The sequence below is a fragment of the Macaca thibetana genome, chromosome 7 (assembly GCF_024542745.1).
Source record: "Macaca thibetana thibetana isolate TM-01 chromosome 7, ASM2454274v1, whole genome shotgun sequence".
NCBI lineage: Eukaryota > Metazoa > Chordata > Mammalia > Primates > Cercopithecidae > Macaca > Macaca thibetana.
The window spans coordinates 119,687,650-119,712,704 of record NC_065584.1 but is presented as its reverse complement, the minus strand read 5'-3'; the positions used below and the strand labels follow the sequence as shown (position 1 = coordinate 119,712,704).

Sequence of the window (25,055 nt, the reverse complement as noted above, 5' to 3'; positions counted from 1 at the left end):
ATCAAATTGTGAAACTTAACAAAAAATGGCAGTGTGTGATTTTTCTGTAATGCTCCTGCATTCACTTTTTTGAGTGTTAGTTTAATTTTTGGCTAATGGTTTTGGAGCCTAGGTAACGAACTTCCCTTATTGTCTGTAAGTTACATGGTGGATATTGTTTCTTTTAGACGTATTTTACTTGTGTTGGAAGTTGTTAATATTAACTACATGAGAATGTGATAGTTTTAATTATTTATTTTTGCCGTCTAAAATATATTATAATTAGTTACTTGGGATTATATGTGCTGACAAAAAAAAAGTATCACACAAACCAAAAGTGATAAAATCCTAACCTTCTAGCAACAAACAACTAAGACATGCATGCACAAAGGGCGGATGCTTTAAGTGGCAGAGGGAGGGACGGAAGTGGGTAATTATTTGTAGCAATGCTTTTACTGTTGTTCAAAATGAGACAGACTAACAGTGGCAGCAGTCATTTTGCTGAATCAAAGTCCATGTTAGTCACATTATACACTGTCACAAAAGGTTGTTAAGGCTGGTATTAGCATGTACCACTGAGGACATTGGAAGGACTCGATCTGTCACACTAAATCGCCTTCTTGCCCTCAACCATTGAAGTCTCCAGCTCCTCTGACATGTTCTTTCATTAATGGCCTGGCCTTGACAACTGATCCTAATTGCCTCTGAACCGCACTTCATGTATTATTGGTGTCTGCCTGCCCTGGTTCATGTCAACAAGCCACAGCATGTGCAGGGTGTGCCCAGTGCCTTTGCAGAAATGATGTTCACATCGTCATATTCCTCTGAGGAGATTGGGTCTCACTGGGAGTAAAGTAGAAAGCTAAAGATCTTCCTGTCTCTTCTTTGTAATATCTTAATGTTGATTTGTGCTGTGTACATATTAAGCTCATCTAAGGACTCACTAAAACATTAAACCAATTATGCAACATTCCATTAAGGCACAGATGCTGACTTAAATTTGCCCTTGTTTTAGTAAGTGGCAAAATGTGTGTTCATTGCAAAACCTTTTCAACTTTAGTTAGTATGGCTTACATTCCTTTTTCAACTTTAGTGTGGTTTACTTTTACTTTTACTTTTATTATGCATAACAATTTCAATTTGATGTATGATAATGGCCAAAAGAGCCTACAATATAGTTTCCAGGTAGACGTACGCATTAGACCAGAACTCCCAAAAGTAAATTATTGAAGGTTTGAATAGGATATTTTAGTCTTAACATCTATTAGCAGATTTATATTTACTACATTTTCTAAAAGTAGCTAAAATAATCAATTTTAGTGCATTACATGTATTTAAAACCTTAATTTTGTTCTGACATTTCAGGAAACATTCATAAAGGACAAAACAGTTTAGATGCATTTTAATTTATAAGATGAGTTATTTGCTTACAGCAAAATACTTTAGAATCTAAAATATAACATTAGAAACACTCAAGATATTTACCTCTTTTTCTGAAAATGTCTCTGAGATTTAAAATTTGCCTCATTCCTATGACAGTTTTTTACAATCACATCTCTGAACAATAATACGAGATTCTTTCAATCTTTTCATCCTTTTTTATTTATTGAAGGCAGTTTTCTGGTGAGCCTTTTAAGCATGCAAGTTCTACCCGTGATCATAAAAAATAAATCACAGAAGCTCTTCTGTGCTAGGTATCATTTAGCCTAATCTAGACAGTGACATTTGGGCCACTAACAGCATAATCATGGTTATTGCTACAAATTGCTCCATGTTTGAGTTTTAATGTTATAAGTAAATTATGCCAGCGGATAAAATATATGTTTCTTTGGGAATTAAACATGTTTATTTCAGCAATGTGGCCATGGAATAGCACGGAAACCTTAAGCTTGTTTCATGTAGTAATACTGCCACCTTCTGAAGCCCAGAGGAATTGTCCTCAAGGTTAGCTGTTTTAAGAGACTTCTCAGGTAGCCATTTGTAGTGATCCAGCAGCCAGAAACTTCTAAGTCTAGAAACCATCTGACTTTTATCATGGGAATGATAAGTTTGATTTTAACTCTTCATTTAAAATAAGTAGAAATGAATGCAGGTATCCAACAGTCAGTAAAAATTCTATTTCCTCTTTTCATTTTACCCCCAAAGCCTTTTATTTTCTGGACTTTAGAACTGTCTTTTTTTGGTGATGTGTAGTTTCCTGCTAAAAAGCTCAGCTGATATAAAGCTAATTCTGGTATGGAAGTTACACAGCAAGAGCGGTTGCCTGGCAGAAGTGGGACAGTGGTGGCCACAGCTGGGATTGTGAGAAGGAGATGGCAAATGTTTTTCTATCATTCAATCAGACAGTATGCCCTTCAGCAGAACAACAAGCCCTCCTGATTCTTTAGAATTAGTGAGATTAGCATGAAGCACATAATGCAGGGTGATGGGATTTGTCATAATTTGCATTGTCCTGGAAAAATGCGGGTTGATAGAGCGATGCATCTTGGAGCATGTCATGTCCCACGGGCAGGTCACAGAGGAAGCTTGGCAGAAATAATTTTGTGATATGTGCATCAGTTGCAAATGCTTCATAAGTAATTTGTCAGAATAAAATAAATAGAAAGTGGTTAGGAAGGTAGAGAAAGTAGGGTCATTGTAAAAGTATCTCCAAAAAAATTAGATATGTCATCCTCAAATATCACATTGTTAGTGATTAAATGAAAATATAATGAATGAGTAGGCTTACTCTCCTTTTGGTTTTAAATTTCCAAAACCTTACTGTTAAGTCTTTCCTTTTTTCTAAAAGTAAAATCTTTCCTAAAAGTAAAATCTTACTGGTAAGTCTTTCCTTTTTCCTGAAGGTAAAATCTTGGAAAATACATGTGTGTTTCTGCAAAGTTTGTTTATGAAAGCCCGTTATAGAAATTATCAAATACAGCTACATTAGGGAAGGCTTTCTGAGAGTTTGCGTCTGACCTTGATAATGTTCCCAAACTACAGATAGGAAAGGATAATCAGTATGTAGTTGACAAAACGAACATGACACTGTTACTTATCTACAGCAGCATTTCTGGAAATGGGCATATAGAATTCAGACAGGCAAGGGGAGCGTGCTTATTTAGCATAGCATTGCAAGAATGAAAGGTCCGGTGTCAGGTATTGTCCATGGTTTATTTATGTAGTACCTGACAGAGATGCCACTGTCTTTAATATTTAGAAATTTCTTCTATCCGAGAACATTATAGCTAGTGTTTGCAGATTATGTTATTTATCATTTCAGTATCTGCTTCTACTGCACAAAGACATTTTGCAATGTCTCCTTTATTTGTCTTTATACATTTCAAACAAAAGATTAATGCTGGCAGTTCGGTAACACTGATCTTTTATGACAGTTGAACACTTGTGGGTTGAGGGTCTAATAAGAAAAAAAATTTAAGTGAGGAGTTTAAGGAAAATGAAAAAAATAATCACTTGTGAAAATCAGGCTTATAATAAAAATGTGTCTTCTTACTACATTGTTCGTAGGAAGAATACTCATTTTCTCAGATGGTTATAATTGTAGAATTAGGTTTTATGAAAACTAAAATTACCCTAGGGCACAGCTCAACATGAATAAATCTTTCAACACCCAGATCTGGAAACATGATACACACGAAACTAATAATGCCCTACAATTACAAGTAGATCAAGAAGAACTGTGCGAAGTTTTTAAAAAACGTTATTTATTGAGTTCTGTAACATGAAAGTGACTCCAAATAATGTTAGTTCAGACTATTTTAAATCATTTGTTGTTTGTAAAATAATAGCCCTCTATGTAAACCTCATATGTTTTTAAACTCGCCCTCCTGTCTGTAATCTTCAAAACTGACTGCTTTCAAACAAACAGTTTTACTAATCAGAGATAATAAGTGCTTTGTGGTGCCAATTGTTAAAAACTAGATTTTTTGTGGATATTATTTTTCTAATATATCATCTCTGCACTCATAAGGTGATTTTTAAAAAATAAACCCTGTTTACTGAATTGTAACATTTCAGCCCAATTTCAGCATTGTGGATATTCTGTACAATATTTATTTCACTGAGAGTTGGTACTGTAGACTTCAATCTTGGGTCACATTTTAACAACTTTTTTCTATTGTCTTCTTTTTGCTGTATACTACTGCGTCAAAAAAAAAAAAGGCACCTGTTGCTTCTCCCGTGAAATTCCTTTCCTCAGAGGAAATGTGCTTGCAGTGACAGATAATTTGCCTTGGTTAGAAGTTTTCTAGCATTTTCCCCTAAATAGCAAAGCCATAATACTCTCAGATAATCTTCAGGGGAGAACAAAAATACCTCTTCGTTCTCTTAGCAGAAAATTATGATAAATAATTTTAAAAATAAAAACTTTTTCAAATAAGTGTACATCTCGCCAGTCCTCTCCGCAAAATTTTAATAAACTGAGGATTTAAATTCCACCTTTTCAGACAAAGTTTTCTAAATTCAGTCAACAGGATAATGTACTGGATAGATCAATTTTTATATTGTCTTTAGACTTTACAGTTGTTTTACTCTAGATAATGACCACTAACCTAGCAATGCTAGTTTAACTCTCAATGTCTTACGAACTATTTATTGAGTCATTTGTTCATCTAGTCAGTATATGCTCCTACTGCTTATGGTGCCTATTCTGTGTCCTTTGAAGGATGCTGTGCAAGAGTTTTTTTCCCATAGGGATGGAGAGTGAAGTGAGTAGAGAAGGCCCGATCAACAATTTAATCAAGAGGTATTCATTGGGCAAAGCACCTCATCCAGAGTTAATGGCATTGCCACTCTGCGAATGAGTCTCAGAAAATGAAGAGGTAGCTAAAGGAATTAGCTTATTAATGTGCTATCATTACATCTGGACTGGATCCAGTTCTTGGTGTTTGTCTGGAAAATTCATTGCTGCTACAGTATTGTAATACCTGGCAATTCTCATATTAATGGAAGGGTAACTAGTTTGTTTATTTTAGTCTACCTAGTCTGTGATGAAACTCGAATATTTATTTGACAATAAAGTGATGTTTTTTACCCAGGACAGGTGAATTCATGAAACAAACTATATTTGTCTTCCATTCTGCTTTCACTAGCTTGTCTTTAATAAATTCATTGCCTCACAGATTATTAATACCATTTGAATGATTTTTCTATTTTGCCCCAGCTTCAATAGCTGCCTGTATGAACTCTTATTATCATTTCAGAGTTATTTCTTTAGGGTTCTTTATAGTGAACAAATAGTCTCAGGTAAAAAAAAAAAAAAAAAAAAAACTCAAAATGATAATTGAGTCAGTCCAGAATCTCATCAGGAAGAATGTGTCAGAGAAATCTAGTCTAGATATTTCTGGACATACAGGTAACTTCCTCAAGTAAACAAGAATGTTAGCTAAACAAATTTCCACTTAGCTTGATACTATTTGTTTCTAAATATAAAAGAAATAGATTAAGTAATTACTTAATTTTCATTGAAAATTTTAATTTGAAAAGGACTTCTTTAAAGAAAAATGGTATATTATTCCATTTTCACACTGCTCATAAAGACATACCCAAGACTGAGCAATTTACAAAAGAAAGAAACTGTCATTTACTTACAGTTACACATGGCTGGGGAGACCCCACAATCATGGCAGAAGGCAAGGACGAGCAAGTCACATCTTATGTGGATGGCGGCAGGCAAAGAGAGAGAGCTTGTGCAAAGGAACTCCTCTTTGTAAAACCATCAGATCTAGTGAGACTTATTCACTATCATGGGAACAGCACAAGAAAGACCAGTCCCCATGATTCCATTACCTCCCACTAGGTCCCTCCCATGACACATGGGAATTGTGGGAGCAACAATTCAAGGTGAGATTTGGGTGGGGACACAGCCAAACATATCAAATGGCTATATAAGTTCTTTGAAAAGTTATTGGTACTGGAAAACAGGAAGATATCAAGGCTAGGAATAAAACATACTTATTTTAGATGCAGTTTTTTTTTTCTGCTGACCAGGGAGATATCTCTAATGCTTCTCAATGTATATGGTGTGAGCCAGGCATGGTGGCTCACACCTGTAATCCTCACAGTTTGGGGGACGAAAGTGGGAGGATCACTGGAGCCCAGGAGTTGGAGACCACCGTGAGTAACATAGCAAGACCTCATCTCTACAAAAAAATGAAAAAATTAGCTGCGCATGTGTGCACCTATAGTCGTAGCTACTTGGGAGGCTGAGGCAGGAAGATTGCTTGAGCCCAGGAGTTCAAGGCTGCAGTGGGCTGTAATTGCACCACTGCATTCCAGCCTGGAGGACCGAATGAGGCCTTGTCTCTTAAAAAAAAAAAAGAAGAAAGAAGAAAGAAAAAAAGAAAAGTACATACATTTTAGAGACTTCACCCATGAATTTTCCTTTTATATCTGTCATAGGTTTGCTTTTTTTAATACAAAAGTCATCATACTTGTTTCTGGCTCAAACTTGCCATGCAACACCTGAAGTCCTTTTACTAGGTCAGTAGGGAAAGGAGGTATTTCTTCTTTCATTCATTTTTCCAAGCTCACCACTGCCCCAAAATATAGATCTATTGGCTGTTACAAAATAATTTTTATTATATGTATAGTTTATATTGTAAAATATTTCTGAAGTTATAAAGTAAATAAATAAAACAGTAAGTGCTCTCACTTTTTTTCTTTTCATTAATATTTAAATCACCATTTTTATTGTCCAGAAAATTTTTGCAATCTATTAGTCCATGATGTAGACATGTCTCCATGGAGTATTTCAGGATAAAAATTTAGCCAAATAACACATTTTACCTTAGGGGGAAAAAAGCAGCACTTAATTTCCTCTGCACACATGTTAAGTTTATTCCTCGTGGATGATTTAGAAGGGTTTCTTCTTGTATATATTATATGGAAAAGACATTATTTGTAAATATGTGATAAGATTATATTGTAATACTGTACACTTATTAGATTGGATGTCATCAAGCTCTCAAAGTTTCTAAAAGTGCATGGCAGCTGATGAGTGAGGATAGATGACAAAAGAGAAAAGTCAATAGTTTGACTGTGGGAGATGATCAGATCACGCTTGAAATGGAAAGCTTCCCTGTTACTAGAACAGAACTGTGTCCTGAAAAGAAATAGTGTTCTTCTGTCCTGTCGGCCCCTCTGAACTGAATTAAAAGTAATGGATTTTAAAATTTATGCTTAATGAAAGAATAAAACATCTGAAATTACTACAGCAAAGATAAAGATAAAGACAGCCAGAAGAATCACTAGGTAATTTTTGGAGAACCATTTCCCCCCACCGTCAATTTACATTGCTATGGCTTTTATCTTATATATTGGATGTCAAAAGTCATTTTCCAGGGCATTCAGAAGTTGTTTAAGACTGTGTGTGTGTGTGTGTGTGTGTGTGTGTGTGTGTGTGTGTGTGTACTATCTGTGCCCAGTGAAAAAAGTAAACCATCTTTATTGCTAGAAATGGTGGCCATTGTTTTTACTTTAGGTTGAACATATTTTGGTATTGGTGATAGGATTCTAGAGGACTCTTCCCTGGGTTTGGTGGGGTGGGAAGAGCCATATAAGAAGTTATTCAGGGGCCGGGCGTAATGGCTCATACCTGTGGTCCCAGCACTTTGGGAGGCTGAGGCAGCGGATCACGAGGATGGGAGTTCGAGACCAGCCTGGCCAATATGGTGAAACCCCGTCTCTGCTAAAAATACAAAAAATTAGCCAGGCGTGGAGGCGGGCACCTGTGGTCCCAGCTGCTCAGAAGCCTGAGGCAGGAGAATTGCTTGAACCTGAGAGGCAGAGGTTGCAGTGAGCCGAGATTGCACCACTGCACTCCAGCCTGGGCAACAGAGCAAGACTCCGACTCAAAAAAAAGAAGAAGAAGAAGAAGTTGTTATTCAGGAGCACCAAGATAAGTGGGGAGAGCTGGTAACAAAAGACACATAAAGCTTGCTTCTGACCAGGAAAGGGAGGTAATGTGATAGAATCAAGGGCCAGAAAAAGATGGTATTTCCCTCCAAGGCCGTATGACTACCATGAGAGAAAACCCAGAATAGAAATGAGAGAAATAAGTGAAGAAGCGTGATTCCACTAAATAGTGGGACTGTTCTTAATCACAGGTTTTTGTAGACTTAACTAAAGAAATTGATCAGGGACCAGATTCAAATCCACAGAAACTCAGTATGTAACTCATGCTATGCTAAGCAGCTTATTATTTAATCCTTACAGCTGTGCTTTTAAATGAATATTATTATTCCATTTTCAAGTATGGAAACTGAACTTCAGAGAGGTTGTGTAACTTGTCCAGAATTACATAGCTAGTAACTGGTGGAGTAAGGCTGTTAACCTCAACTGTATTTGACTTCAAACCTATGTTTTTATCATACAGTATTATTCAAATTTGGGAAAGAAGGGACCCAATACGTAAAGACTGAGCTGCTTTTTTTTTTTTTTTTTTAAGAAAATGTTTGTGGTTTTATTGTATCATGAGGCATTGAAACATCTGAACAAATCAGTGTCTGGGTGGTGAGGCAGCTGCTTTCTCCTTCCCTTCTGCCTTACTTAAGCCTTTCAAGGCATGAATGGTATAACCCAAACTTCTTCCTTCAGATGCAACTAGTCTAACATCCAAACATCATGCACAACACCTGGGTGGCAGCACTGCACTAGGCCCACTGCCACCATGGACCCGCTCCTTTGGCATGAGATGTGGAGCATCTGGAGTGTGAATGGTACTGGAAAGAGGAGGGAGGAGGAAACAGCATGACTGCCTGGCTGGGAAGAGATCAGCCTGGGATGTGCAGGCCAAGCCTGAATGTGTCATTGGCGCAAACCCAAGTATTGTTGATGTTCTTCAACAGGAACATCTATCTGATGGAACCCCATGATGGAGTCTTCATCCACCGTAAGCTGGCCCACAACCATGCTGATGATGCAGCTGGCGTGGGCTGATGGTCCTGTGCTGTGATGCTGTGCTGGATTTTTTGGAAGGGATGACTAGACAACTTCTCCACAGTGGCAGCTTTCCCCTGGAATTGCCATCCTTCCCACATGAGGCATGGCACATCAATGTAAATTGCACCTAGTTGGGTTTTCTCATTATGAAATAACTGGTAGTAATGCTGAATGAAGCTGGATCAAATCTGCTCCCAGATTGGCTCATCTCCCATTCTGGAGCATCACCCAGCCTCTTTGAGACCTGAAGGGTTGGCACAGTGGCAGCGGCAGCGTGACAACCCGGCACAGTCTGCCAAGACTGAGCTTCTTCAAAAACTATTTGTGGGCCGGGTGCGGTGGCTCAAGCCTGTAATCCCAGCACTTTGGGAGGCCGAGACGGGCGGATCACGAGGTCAGGAGATCGAGACCATCCTGGCTAACACGGTGAAACCCCGTCTCTACTAAAAATACAAGAAAATTAGCCGGGCGAGGTGGCGGGCGCCTGTAGTCCCAGCTACTCGGGAGGCTGAGGCAGGAGAATGGCGTGAACCCGGGAGGCGGAGCTTGCAGTGAGCCGAGATCGCGCCACTGCACTCCAGCCTGGGGCACAGAGCAAGACTCCGTCTCAAAAAAAAAAAAAAAAAAAAACTATTTGTGAAAACTGCTGGGTGTGGTGGATCACACCTATAATCCCAGTGCTTTGAGAGGCCGAGGTGGGAGGATCACTTGAGGTCAGGAGTTCAAGACCAGCCTGAGCAGCATAGTGAGACCTTGTCTCTACAGAAAAGTAAAAATTAAAAAAATTAGCCAGGTGTGGCAGCACACACCTGTAGTCCCACCTGCTTGGGAGGCTGAGGCAGGAGGATTGCTTGGGCCCAGGAGTTCCAGGATGCAGTGAGCTATGATCACACGGCTGCACTTCAGCCTGGGCGACAGAGCAAAACCCAGGATCATTTGAAAACAAAAAGAAAAACTATTTGCAGAAGCTGAATCATGTAGGAGGAGTCACAAAAACAAATAATGAACTAGAAAATTAGTTTTGTATAAAAAGAGAATGGAAGAGTTGGGGATACGCTTGGAGAAGCAATAGCTAATAAAATGAGTTGAATAATATTATATTCTTGAATACTATGTTGTCTAAATTCTATGAAGCATCTTGGTGACAATAATGCTGTAGTTGTTCTATTACTAACTGTAGGCAATATACAAGGAAGTAGATTTAAGTGAAAATAAGCAAACAAACAAAAAAATCAAACAATTTGTTGCATGGGAGAATGTCTTGACCAGGGGACAATGAAAGGCTACTGTAGGCTACCTGAGGTATCTACGGTAGATATCTCTATTAGATGTGTCACTCCAAACATATTCTTCCTTAAGCTGTATTGGCCCTCAGAGATTCATTGCCTGACTCATACATGATAGTCAATAAACATTTTAGGAATGAATGTATGACTGGAGCCTTTTTCTCCCCAGCCTGGGAATCCATGAGTATCTTGGTGAAAGAGATGATACCTGAAGAGTAGACCAATGTTTTGGATAGAATAACAGATTTTAAGAAGTCATGACTTTGTTAAAAGCTATAAAAAAGAAAATGAGTTGTCTGGCTTCCAGCCTCCTGCTTAGGTCAAAAGTCATGTCTCCTTTTGGTCATTTTTTTTTTTCATGAAAAAAAATTATTATTAGCCTATGTTTTCTGAATTAAAAAAATTACTTTGCATCAAAATATGTCAATATATATTTAAATAACAATGTTTTAAAGTTTTCAGGCAGTGTTTCTCTCAGGTCTTTGATTTTGTGAGCTATTTGGGTGATATACCATAATTATTTTTAGAATGGTTTCATTATGTTTATAGTTTTAAAAGGAAGCAGTCATAAAATTTGCCTGTGAGGTCTCCTAAAGATAAGAGTTTGCTTGAGGGAGCAAGACTTACATGACCTTTTGATTTTTACAAGACAGTTCACTCAGAATCCTATGTGAAGTGGTAGTGAAGGACAGATAGATAGACAATTATTTGCCTATTTTAATATCATATTTGAAGCATTCACCATTAGAAAGCATAGAAAAGTAAGTCAATTATCTGTCCAACAAAGATCTAGATGAGCTAATGCATTTGCTGTAATATCTCAGAAAACTTGAACTTTTGAAAGCTGATTTTTTGTTATTAGAAAAATGAATAAAATTGAGAGAATTCATAAGATTTTCATCCTCAATGAACATAAGAGAGAAAATTTTTTTTACCTTACCTACTTAATAATGTATTAGGTTTTAGTAAAGCTTCTAGAAATTTAAGTTTGAAATTTCCACCTTTAATATGTTTTAGATGAATTGGTAAATAGTGTTCTCTATAGCTATAAAAACCTAACATGGAGTAATCCAAATTTCACGCTGATGTGTAGTGTTGGCATGTGCACAATATGAATAATTCTATGCTCTTATCTCAGTTATCAGTATATTCTCTCTCTCTACCTTTTAAAAGGCTAACCATTTTATAAATTCTAGCTGAAATCACTTCTCTTCCATGATACTTTCATCCCAGTCATGAGCTACAAGTGATTTTTCTTTACCCTAACCTCTAATATTATTTATTGCTTGAGACTCTTTGGTTATCATCTGCAGAAGCCTACTAATGCTCTTTAAGTCAACAGTAGGAAATGTATTATTGCAATGCTGTGCTATGTTTCAGAATGTCAAAGTAGAAACTCTCTAGCCCTCAGAAGGCTACTATGAATTAGAACTAGACCCAGGAACCAAAATCAGAATAATAATGATATCAAAGATTTATGTTATTGTGTTAGTCTGCTTGGGCTGCCATTACAAAATACTATAGACTGGGTGACTCAAACAACAGAAATTTATTTCTCACAGTTCTGGAGGCTGGGAAGTCTTAAGATCAAGGTGCCAGCCAATTTGGTTTCTGATGAGGGCTTTGTCTTCTCACTGTGTCCTCATATGGCCTTTCTCTGGTACATGTGTGTAGGGAAAGAGATTACTCCCTTTCTCTTCATATAAGGTCATCAGTCCTATTGGATTAGCTGACTTTATGACTTCACTTAACCTTAATTTCTTTTTAAAAGCTGTCTCCAAATACAGTCACATTGAGGGTTAGGGCTTCAACATATGAATTTGGGGGGTGAGGAGTTAGTTCTTGCAATACTATGAAGAAGTAACTGAAACTGGGTAATTTATAAAGAAAAGAGGTTTAATTGGCTCACAGTTCTCAGGCTGTACAGGAAGCATAGTGCTGGCATCTGCTTGGCTTCTGGTAAGGCCTCAGAAAGCTTACAATCATGATGAAAGGCAAAGGGGAGCAGGTGCATCCTATGGTGAGAGAGGAAGCAAGGGGTGGAGGAGGTGCCACACTCTTTTAAACCAGGTCTTGCATTAACTCAGAGTGGGAGCTCACTTATGGGGAGGACAGCACCAAGCTATTAATTAGGGATCTGACCTCATGACCTGAACACCTCCCACCAGGCCCCTCCTGTAACACTGGAGATTACATTTCAACCTGAGATTTGGAGGGAACAAACTTCCCAAACCATATCCTTCTGCCCCTGGTTCCTCAAATCTCATGTCTTTACATGCAAAATACAATCATCCCATCTCAATAGTCCTGCAAAGCCTTAACTTATTCCAGCATTAACCAAAAAGTTCCAAGTCCAAAGTCTCATCTGGAGATTAGTTCTTTCCTATGAGCCTGTAAGACTGAAAAAAGTTATTTACTCCCAAGATACAATGGTGGTACAGTTATTGGGTAGACATTGCCATTCCAAAATGGAGAACTCAGCCCAAACAAAGGGGCAATAGGCCCCACACAAGTCTGAAACCCAGTAGAACAGTCATTAAATCTTAAAGCTCCAAAATATAATATATATATATTTTTTGAGATGGAGTCTCACTCTGTCGCCGAGGCAGGATTGCAGTGGCGCGATCTCGGTTCACTGCAACCTCCGCCTCCTGGGTTCAAGCAATTCTCTTGCCTCAGCCTCCTGAGTACCTGGGACTACAGGCATGTGCCACCACGACTGGGTAATTTTTTGTATTTTTAGTAGAGACTGGGTTTCACCGCATTAGCCAGGATGATCTCAATTTTCTGACCTCGTGATTCACCTGCCTTGGCCTCCCAAAGTGCTGGGATTATGGGCGTGAGCCACTGCGCCTGGCCCAAAATAATCTCCTTTGACTTAATGTCCTGCATTCAGGGTGCAAAGATGGAAGGGGTGGACTCCCAAGGCCTTAGGCAACTGAACCCTATAGCTTTGCTGGATGCAGCCCACAGGGCTGCTCTGATGGGTTAGAGTTCAGTGCCTATGGCTTCTCCAGGCTGAGGATCAAGCTGCTGCTGCCTCTACCATTCTTTGGCCTGGAGAGCAGTGGCCTCCTTCTTACAGCTCCACCAGGCAGTGCCCTGGTGGGGACTCTGTATAGGGTCCCCAACTTCACACATCCCCTTGGTGCTGCCCTACTAGTAGAGCCTCTCTGTGGGGGCTCTACCCCTGCATCAGGCTTCTGCCCTGGCACCTAGGCTTTCCCATACATTATCTGAAATCTAGAGAGAAGCTGCCAAGTCTCCTTCACTCTTGCATTCTGTGCAGCCACAGGCTTACTGCCACATGGAAGCCACCAAGGATTATGGCCTGCAGTCTCCAAAGTGGCAGCCAGAGCTGTACCTGGGGCCTTTGAGCCACATCTGGAGCTGGAGCAGCCTGGTTGCAAGGAGTAGCCTCCCAAGGCTGAGCAGGGCAGTGGTGTCCTTGGCCTGGTCCCTGAAATCATTCTTTCATCTGAGGCTTCTGGGCCTGTGATAGGAGGGGCTGCCTCAGAGATTTCTGAAGTACCTTCAAGGCCTCTTTTTCCATTGTCTCAGATATTAACATTTGGTTCCCTTTTGGTCATGCTAGTCTCTTTAGCAAGTGGCTGCTCCACACTCTGCTTGTATTCCTTTTCTACCATGTGCCAGGCTGCAAATTTGTCAAACTTTTATGCTCTGTTTCCCTTTTAAATATGAATTCCAACTTTAAGTCGTTTATTTGCTGCTGTATCTGACGATAGGCTGTTAGAAGAAGCCAGGCCACATCTTGAACACTTTGTTGCTTAGAAATTTCTTCTGCCAGATACCCTAGGTCATCACTCTTAACTTCAAACTTCCGGAGATTCCGAGGACATGAACACAATGCAGCCAAGTTCTTTGCAACAGCATAATGGGTAACCTTTACTCCAGTTCCCAATAACTTCTTTGTTTCCATCTGAGAGCTCTTCAGCTTGGACTTCACTGTCCATATCTCTATCAACATTCTGGTCGTAACCATTTAACTAGCTTCTAAGAAACTGGAAACTTTCCTTCATCTTCCTGTCTTCTTCTCAGACCTCCAGACTCTTCCAACTTCTGCCTGTTACCCAGTTCCAAAACCACTTCCACATTTTCAGGTATCTTTATAATAATACCCCACTCCTGGTACCAATTTTCAGTGTTAGTTCTTGCTTACTATAAAGAAATACCTAAGGCTGAAAAGCAGTCAGACAAGAGAGGGAAATAAAAGGCACCCAAATCAGTGAAAAGGAAGTCAAACTGCTACTCTTTGCTGATGATATGAATGTATACCTAGAAAACCCTAAAGACTCCTCCAAAAAGCTCCTAGAACTGATAGAAGAATTCAGCAAAGTTTCCAGATACAAAATTAATGTACACAATTCAGTAGCTCCCTTATACACCAACAGTCACCAAGCTGAGAATCAAATCAAGAACTCAACCCCTTTTACAATAGCTGGAAAAAAAAAATACTTAGGAATATAGATAATCAAGGAGGTGAAAGACCTCTACAAGGAAAACTACAAAACACTGCTGAAAGAAATCATAGATGACACAAACAAATGGAAACACATTCCATGCTCATGGATGGGTAGAATCAATATTGTGAAAATGGCCATTCTGCCAAAAGCAATCTACAAATTCAATGCAATCCCCATCAAAGTATCATCATCATTCTTCACAGAACCAGAAAAAAAATCCTAAAATTCATATGGAACCAAAAAAGAGCCCACAGAGCTGAAGCAAGACTAAGCAAAAAGAACAAATCTGGAGGCATCACATTACGTGATTTCAAACTACACTATAAGGCCATACTCACCAAAAGAGCATGGTACTGGTATAAAAATAGGCACATAGACCAATGGAACAGAATAGAGAACCCAGAAATAAATCCAAGTACAGCCAAATGATCTTTGACAAAGCAAACAAAAACATAAAGTGGGGAAAGAGCACCCTATTCAACAAATAGTGCTGGGTTAATTGGCTAGCCACATGTAGGATAATGAAACTGGATCCTCATCTTTCACCTTACACAAAAATCAACACAATATGGATCAAGGACTTAAATCTAAGACTTGAAACTATAAAAATTCTAGAAGATAACATCGGAAAAACCCTTCTTGACATTGGCTTAGGCAAGGATTTCTTGACCAAGAACACAAAAGCAAATGCAGTAAAAACAAAGATGAATAGCTGGGACTTAATTAAACTAAAGAGCTTTTGCATGGCAGAAGTTACAGTCAGCAGAGTAAACAGACAACCCACAGAGTGGGAGAAAATCTTCACAATCTATACGTCTGAAGGACTAATATCCAGAATCTACAATGAACTCAAGTCAGTAAGAAAAAACAAACAATCCCATCAAAAAGTAGGCTAAGGACATGAATAGACAATTCTCAAAAGAAGACATACAAATGGCCAACAAACATATGAAAAAATGCTCAACATCACTAATGATCAGGGAAATGCAAATCAAAACCACCTTAGTCCTACAAGAATGGCCATAATTTAAAAAATCGAAAAATAGTAGATGTTGGCATGGATGTGGTGAACAGGGAACACTTCTGCCGATAGAAATGTAAACTAGTAAAACCACTATGGAAAACAGTGTGGAGATTCCTTTAAAAACTAAAAATAGAACTACCATTTGATTCAGCAGTCCCACTACTGTGTATCTGCCCAGAGGAAAATAAGCCATTATTCAAAAAAGAAACTTGTACACGCATGTTTACAGCAGCAGAATTCACAATGGCAAAAATGTGAAACTACTTGTATTTGTAAAAATACAAATGTGAAACTAACCCAATCAACGAGTGGATAAAGAAACTGTGGTATATATCTACAATGGAATAGAACTCAACCATAAAAAGAAATGACCTAATGACATTTGCAGTCACCTGGATGAGATTGAAAACTATTATTATTATTATTATTATTATTATTATTATCATTGTTTTTTTTACTTTAAAGTCTGGAATACATGTGCGGAATGTGCAAGTTTGTTACATAGGTACACATGTTCCATGGTGGTTTGCTGCACCTATCAACCCATCATCTAGGGTTTAAGTCCTGCATGCATTAGGTATTCGTCCAAAAGGTCTCCCTCTCCTTGCTCCCCATCTCCTGACAGGCCCCAGTGTGCGATGTTCTCCTCCCTGTATCCATGTGTTCTCATTGTTCAACTCCCACTTACAAGTGAGAACATGCGATGTATGGTTTTCTGTTCCTGTGTTAGTTTGCTGAGAATTATGGCTTCCAGCATCATCCATGTTCCTGCAAAGGACACGAGTTTATTCTTTTTTATGGCTACATAGTATTCCCTGGTGTATATGTGCCACATTTTCTTTATCCAGTCTACCATTGATGGGCATTTGGGTTGATTCCAAGTCTTTGCTATTGTGAATAGTACTGAAATAAACATATGTGTGCATGTGTCTTTATAGCAGAATGATTTATAATCCTTTGGGTATATACCCAATAATGGGATTGCTGGGTCAGGTGGTATTTCTAGTTCTAGATCCTTGAGGAATCGCCTCAGTGTCATCCACAATGGTTGAACTAATTTATACTCCCACTAACAGTGTAAAAGCATTCCTATTTCTCCACAGCCTCGCCAGTATCTGTTGTTTCCTGACTTGTTAATAATCACCATTTTAACTGGCATAAGATGGTATCTCATTGTGGTTTTGATTTGCAGTTCTCTAATGACCAGTGATGATGAGCTTTTTTTCGTCTTTGTTGGTCGCATAAATGTCTTCTTTTGAGAAGTGTCTGTTCATATCCTGTGCCCACTATTTGATGGGGTTGTTTTTTTTTTTTCTTGTAAATTTGTTTAAGTTCCTTGTAGATTCTGGATATTAGCCCTTTGTCAGATGGATAGATTGCAACAAATTTCTGCCATTCTTTAGGTTGCCTGTTCATTCTGATGATAGTTTCTTTTGTTGTACAGAAGCTCTTTATTTTGATTAGATCCCATTTGTCAATTTTGGTTTTTGTTGCAATTGCTTTTGGTGTTTTAGTCATGAAGTCTTTGCCCATGCCTATATTCTGAATGGTATTGGCTAGGTTTCCTTCCAGAGTTTTGTGGTTTTGGGTTTTACACTTAAGTCTTTAATCCATCTTGAGTTAATTTTTGTATAAGGTATAAGGAAGGGGTCCAGTTTCTGTTTTCTGCATCTGGCTAGCCAGTTTTCCCATCACCGTTCATTAAATAGGAAATCCTTTCTCCATTACTTGTTTTTGTCAGGTTTATTGAAGATCAGATGGTTGTAGATGTGTCGTGTTATTTCTGAGGTCTCTGTTCTGTTCCATTGGTTTATATATCTGTTTTGGTTCCAGTACCATGCTGTTTTGGTTACTGAAGCCTTATAGTATAGTTTGAAGTCAGGTACGATGCCTCCAGCTTTGTTCTTTTTGCTTAGGATTGTCTTGGCTATACGGGCTCTTTTTTCGTTCCATATGAAATTTAAAGTAGTTTTTTTCTAATTCTGCAAAGAAAGTCACTGTTAGCTTGATGGGAATAGCACTGAATCTAGAAATTACTTTGGGCAGTATGGCCATTTTCATGATATTGATTCTTCCTATCCATAAGCATGGAATGTTTTTCCATTTGTTTGTGTCCTCTCTTATTTCCTTGAGCAGTGGTTTGTAGTTCTCCTTGAAGAGGTCCTTCACATCCCTTGTAAGCTGTATTCCTAGGTATTTTATTCTCTTTGTAGCAATTGTGAATGGGAGTTCACTCAGGATTTGGCTCTCTGTTTGTCTATTGTTGGTGTATAGGCATGCTTGCGATTTTTGCACATTGATTTTGTATCCTGAGATTTTGCTGAAGTTGCTTATCAGCTTAAGGAGTTTTGGGGCTGCGATGATTGGGTTTTCTAAATATACAATCATGTCGTCTGCAAATAGACAATTTGATTTTATTCTAAGTTAAGTAACTCAGGAATGGAAAACCAAATATCGTATGTTCTCACTGATAAGTGGAAGCTAAGCTATGAGGATGCAAAGGCATAAGAATGATACAATGGACTTTGGGGACTTAGGGGAAAGGGTGAGAAGGGGGTGAGGGATAAAATTCTACAAATTGGATGCAGTATATACTGGTTGGGTGATGGGTGCACAAAACTCTCACAAATCACCACTAAAGAACTTACTCATGTAACCAGACACCACCTCTGCACCAATAACCTATGGAAACTAAAAAAAAATTTTTTTAATTTTAAAGAAATACCTTAGGCTGTGTAATTTATAAAGAAAAGAGGTTTAGCCAGGCGCGGTGACTCAAGCCTGTAATCCCAGCACTTTGGGAGGCCGAGACTGGCGGATCACGAGGTCAGGAGATCGAGACCATCCTGGCTAACACGGTGAAACCCCGTTTCTACTAAAAAATACAAAAACTAGCCGGGCGAGGTGGCGGGCGTCTGTAGTCCCAGCTACTCGGGAGGCTGAGGCAGGAGAATGGCGTAAACCCGGGAGGCGGAGCTTGCAGTGAGCTGAGATTCGGCCACAGCACTTCAGCCTGGGCGACAGACCGAGACTCCGTCTCAAAAAAAAAAAAAAAAAAAAAGAAAGAAAAGAGGTTTAATTGGCTCTTGGTTCTGCAGACTGTACAGGAAGCATGGTGCTGGCATCAGCTCAGCTTGTGATGAGGCCTCAGGAAGCTTACAGTCATGGTGAAAAGGCAAAGGGGAGCCAGTATATTACATGGGAAGAAGAGAGGGAACCATGAGGGTGGGGTACCACCTTTTTTTTTTTTTTCTTTTTTTTTTTTTTTGAGATGGGGTCTTGCTCTGTCACCCAGGCTGGAGTGCAATTGTGCGATCTCGGCTCACTGCAACCTCTGCCTCCCGGGTTCAAGCGATTCTCCTGCCTCAGCCTCCCAAGTAGCTGGGATTACAGGCATATGCCACCATGCTCAGCTAATTTTTGTGTTTTTGGTAGAGATGGGTTTCACCATGCTAGCCAGGCTGATCTTGAACTTCTAACCTCAGGTGATCCACCTGCCTTGGCCTCCCAAAGTGCTAGGATTACAGGTGTGAGCCACTGCGCCCAGTCCCACATTCTTTTAAACAATCAGATCTCACATGAACTCAATACAAGAAGTCATTTATTATTGTGAGGTTCCAAGCTATTCATGAGGGATCCACCCCCATGACCCAAACACCATGGGTGTTTGGCCCCACCTGGAACATTGGGGATTACATTTCAACATGAGATTTCAAGGCACAAACATCCAAACAATATCAGCAAGGACACAATTCAGTCCATAACATCAAGCTTCCTAGATGCTAGCCCTTACAATAAGCACTTTAGATATAAAGTCATTCCTTAGTTTCCAAGGGGGATAACTTACAGGACCCCTATGGACACCTATTTCACAGATACTCAAGTGCCTTATATTAAATGGCCATAATGTCTGCATATAACCTATATACATCCTCTTGTATACTTTAAATCATCTCTAGATTAATTGTAATATCTAATACAATATAAATACTATATAAATATTTGTTATACTCTATTGGTTTTTTGTGGTTTTTTTATTGTATTGTTATTTTTATTGATTTTTTAAAATATTTTTGATCTGTGGTTGGTTGAATCCACAGAAGCAGAATCCATGGATACAGAAAGTGAACTGCATTGTCTTTAATGTTCACAAACACCCTATAAAATAGATACTATTTTGCCACCGTTTCATAAATAAGGAAAACAAAGAAAACATGAAGTAAGTAACTTGTCTGAGGTTACATAGTTTATAAATAATGAAGCCAAGCTTAAACACAGCTGTCTGGTTATAGAGTTCATGCCCTTGAACACTGAGCTAAACTGTCCTGCTGAAGCCAACAGGACTGACTCCCTTCTGTCATCTCTGTTTCTATCTGGGTGTTTGCTCTACCTTGCAGCATAGCTTTCTCTGATTCTTAAGTCCATGGGAGAAACATGCCCAGCCCTCAGCCTCAGAGATTCCATGTTACAATTCTCAATCCCCATCCTGTATGTCTGGGACAGAATTCTACCAGCATCGTGGTTCAGCTTTGCCCCGCATAGTGCCTGACAATATTGATTGAAGAAGTGAATACTTGAGTGGTCACTATATGTTACTCTAACTGCCTCTACTCTATGTGTGTACCTTTAACTGGCAAAATGGATGAGTCATGCTCTATTGGTGCTTACTCATCTTGTTATCCCGTTATATTCCCCCCTGAGATGGCACCTCAATTCAGATGTTTCCTTTGAAACAACTTTAATTGATGTGGGTGTTTTTTATCAAATGTTTGTTTTTTCTTCTTGCCCTGAGGAAATGTTTGCAAAGAATATATTTTTCATATCCCTTTTCTTCAAGTTTTGAAATGAAAGCTACCCAATTGGGGGTCGAGGGTGGGGTTGATGAAAGCCAGAAAGGGTGAATAATGCCTGTTTGTTTGTTTGTTTGTTTGTTTAACTCAATTGACCTTTTATTTAACCCTTCTATTCCTAAGGGAACTGTCAGAGGTTTGGGCAGTATGGCAGCTTTTTGGGATAAGGGTTACTTTCATAATGTGAAAGAAGTTTGGCTGAACTAATCCTTTTGTAGGGAAACCTTATGTTTCGCTGTCAGTGGTTTCCTAGACATATTTATACCCTACCTCAATTCTAAATCCTCTCTATTTGATTAGACAAATAACTAAAAACATGCAGTTTGTAGGTAGATGGTCTTGGCTTGAGCTCCCATTTCTATCAGTTTACAAGCTTTGTGACCTTTGGCAAGTTACTGAACTTCTGTGTGTTTGTGTACTGAGCTATAAAATGAAAAGTATCAAAGGATCTTTACATCACAAAACTACTATGAGAGTTAAATAAAAATGTATCTAAGCATCTTGTCTGTGTTAGAAGCTCAACAATTGACTTTCTTCTCATTTCCTTATTAGGAGAATATAACCGTAATAAAAATATGTAGTGGACTAGATCCTTCTAGGAAGTTGTCATTCCCTACAAACACAAGAGCATTTTGAAGGAACATTTAGTGTTTCAAGATATTAGAGTGTATTAGGGAAATAACTTAGGTTTTTTTCTAGATGCCCTTAAAGAAGTAAACTAGACACAGCCTCCACTATGGTGGACCAAATGCATTACCCAAGTCCAGAAACTGTAGCAATAACTATTGGAAAATTGCTGTAACTGCATTATCAGATTACTACTTGAGGCACAACTCATGAAGGCTAGAAAAAAATGTATAACCTTAGATCCTACCTACTTCTATTCAAAATTTGAGAACCAAAGCCCAGATGGTTCTATTTAACCATGGAAATTATCTCACCTTAACTTCCAATACAGATAAGAAAATAGCTGTGACAAGATCAGCAAAACCAATGCACTCCATTCGTAATATTGTTTCTCTGAAAATGATTTTCCACTTCAGCGCAACATGGACTGAAGACTATAGCAAGTAACCTTTTATTCCCATTCTTTCTTTTTCTTTTTTATTTCTTATTTTCCTAATTGGTGCCAATAGATACCATTCTTTTGGTTGCTAACAGATGGTACTTCAACTCAGTGGGTTGCATCTTATATTTCAGTTAATGTTCAGAGTTTAGAAACACACCCTAAAGAATACATAAAATGAAGTCCTGAAATTCACTGAAATAGGTTTGTCCTTACTGACTAAAAGCCCTAAATAAGTCTAAACATCTCATTTTGTTCAAGGGTTTCTGGGGTTGCATTGAGTTCTCCTTACTCATAAAGAGATTTAATCAGACCGTATAATTAGATATTTTGTCCTAAGGACAAGCAATAACTACTAAATTTAGGAAAGTTCATAAGAAAACAGTGAAGAAAAAAAGGAGTATAGATTTTACATTTTAAGGAACTGGTATGATTTAACTTACGAAGGAATAACTTTGAGAAGAACTAATAGTCTTCTAACATGTGAAATAATTTAGATAGTCCTCTTAGTATGTTTTCTATTTTTATAGGATATCAGGGGATAAGTCTGAATAGCAGCAAAAGACTTGGGGATTGATATTGAGGAGTTATTGTAAATGAGCTGTCAATCAATATAATTATTTTCTCAGAGACTTATATTATTAAAAAGGTGATTTTCATGTTGGAAACATTCATCTTGGCATTATTTTACATGAAAGCTATTTAATATTCTTTATTTTAATTATATTTGATTCTCCTTTGCCTAATGGTCTTTCCTGCTCTCCTCCTACCTTGCCAGCCTAGTTTTTTCTATTTGATTTTCCTCCTCTTGTGCCCTAACAGTAGTTAATTCTACAAAGCCCAATTCCTGGTCCTTTCTTCTTTTTATACCTTTTTTTTTTTCCATTTTTTTATACCTTCCATTAATTGGCCCATCTGTCCTTAAGGTTCTGTAACATGACTTCGTGTTTGACTTCCTTTTAATCTTATGTTTTCAAAAATATATAATATTAGAAGATATACTGTAACCACCTCATCTTCACTAAGTTTTTTCTACTTTCCCTTAAAAAAATTTTTTTAAAGCAGCAGAAGAAAAAGACTCCTCTTTCCCATTTTTTTTTTATAGCTGCAAACTCACAAATCTTACAGGCTCTCAAAATAGGAGACCTCAAGTCACTTTTGAATATTTTGTCATCATCTCTGCATTGAATATGTCACCCATTCTTTCCTTAATAATATCTCTCAGACCTATATTTTCACCGTCATTCCTACCATTGCTATTGTTACCACCTTATGTCTGCACTACTGCAGTTGCCTGTCTGTTCTACCTAGGTTCAATCTTCCACCTTCCTAATTCTTGCTGCAAATATGGCTACACCATTTTATTTTATTAATGATACACTCTTGCTCAAACTTCTGCAGTTTTCTTTTATATACTACATACCAAATTCAAACAGTTTTGCTTTGCTTCCATTAGATTATATTGGTAGCACTAGGATCCTATTTGACCACTGGACTGAGAAACCCAGGAGTCCTCATACCTTCCTCTATATAAATCTCAGGAGGCTCCCAAGGGAGATAAATACACAAAAAGTGATGGCAAATGAATAAAGATGGGTTATGTGTAACATTAACAGGGTGTCTAAAACCATCAGACTATTCTAGAAAACTGATGAACAATTAGAAGTTTAGGCCTAAATATAGCTTCTCCCTCTGGCAAAAGCCAGATATTGCCACAAACAAATCATCAGGCCTGAGATAATTAGAATTTCCCGGAAGCTAAGAGCTCTTAGGATTGGGGAAGATAGGCAGAGACAGACCAAGTGGTAGTAAGGAAGTAGGAATAAGGGCGTGCCTTGAAAAAAGCATATCCCTTTGCCTGATGGGTGAAAAAATAGCATCAGCAGCAGAGAAGAGCTATCTGAACCAAGAAGGCTTCAGTTCTGCTGCAGATCTAGTTTCAGTGATAGAAAAGAAGAAGCAAGGAGCATTCATCCTTGTGTGTGACCTTTTGGCACACATAAGTAAAAATGACCCAGTCCAGATCAAGGCATCTCACCCAGTCTGATTAGCAGCTCCTCCCTGCTCACTCACAGCAGTTTACAAGGCTCTTTGGAAGCAAGCCCTTGGTAGCCTTATTTTTCATTGTTGTCGGTTTTATTTGTTTTTTACTGCACTTTATACTGTCCATGCACATTTCCACTTCTTGGATTATATATTTTCTTTATCGTATCCTTCATGTATCCAAATCTTTACATTCTTTCAAGACCAGTTTATGACTGGCCTCTTCATTGAACTCTACTATAGCTGCCACAGTGATTATAAATGCCTCCAAATTTCTATGATTTTTATTATTATTTTACTCAGTTTTGCACTTCATTGTCCACTAATCATTTTATTTCTGTATTAATGTTATGTATTATAGTATATATGTATATGAACTCCTTGAATGCATGAACCATGTCTTTTCTTTCCTTCAAGTAAAGCTCCTAGCATAGTACCTGTTGTATTGTAGAAACACAGAGCTACAAAGACAATAGAAAACAATTATTACTGATTATTGGCTGATTAATTAAATAATTACCTTTTGACTCTTAAGTTATGTCTATGTGGTACTGTTAAAATCATAATGGAAGTATGTAGCCTGTTCTGCCTCCTTTAGATATTTGATACCAACCAAGAATAATAGTCAAAATACTTAACAGGCATTATTGAACTAGTACTGGCCAATCAGAATGGATACTGACTGCTCCAATGTTAAATTTATGTTAGTTGCTTGACAGTGCAAACTCTAACCAGTTTCAGAACTAAAATAAATTGAAAGGTTAGTCCCTGATTTGCCAGAGAGTAACAATCTGTAGCCATATATTATGTATCTTAGCTGACTTTTTATTAGCCTACCTACAAAGCCAATAAAAGCCAATTAAGCTAATTGAATACTTAACCTGATCATGCTTTCCTTTCCCCCCCTGCTATGATAGCCCTCCTGTTTATATATGCCATATATGATTGCCTCTTTCATATGCTGTCTACTTCAAACTTTGATAGACTGATAAGCATCATATTTGGAATGTCATGGTTCACAGTACATGATAAGCATCTCCATTGGCTACTCCTGTAAGTTTGCTGTTACAATACCAAGCATTACTGAATAGCAGCCTGTGCCCTGGGAATGATATAATTAAGTCCCTTCTGATTACTTCTTAGGTAGAAATTACTTTTGGCCTATATGTTTTTAGATTACACATACTTTTACAAAAATGCATTTTTGTAAAAGAACATTTTGTAAAGGACACATGTAAGAACATGTGTCCTGGAGAACTTCTATTCAGATTCAACCACTTCAAACTAAACTAAATTGTTTGTAGAAGTAGCCGTCTGCACACTTCAATATCAACAAAACAATTTAGGTGTGTTTTTACATTGAGTCAGTGACACTATAATGTT

At 38.2% G+C, this 25,055-nt stretch overlaps 1 protein-coding gene and 1 pseudogene across 1 annotated transcript in view; one reads left to right on the top strand and one right to left on the bottom strand.

Annotated features, from left to right (window-relative positions):
• The window catches only part of DPH6 (diphthamine biosynthesis 6), a 338,217-nt gene that overhangs the window by 265,765 nt on the left and 47,397 nt on the right, over positions 1–25,055 (top strand). The window lies entirely within an intron of this gene.
• On the bottom strand, positions 8,751–9,134 carry LOC126958867 (nuclear transport factor 2-like; annotated as a pseudogene).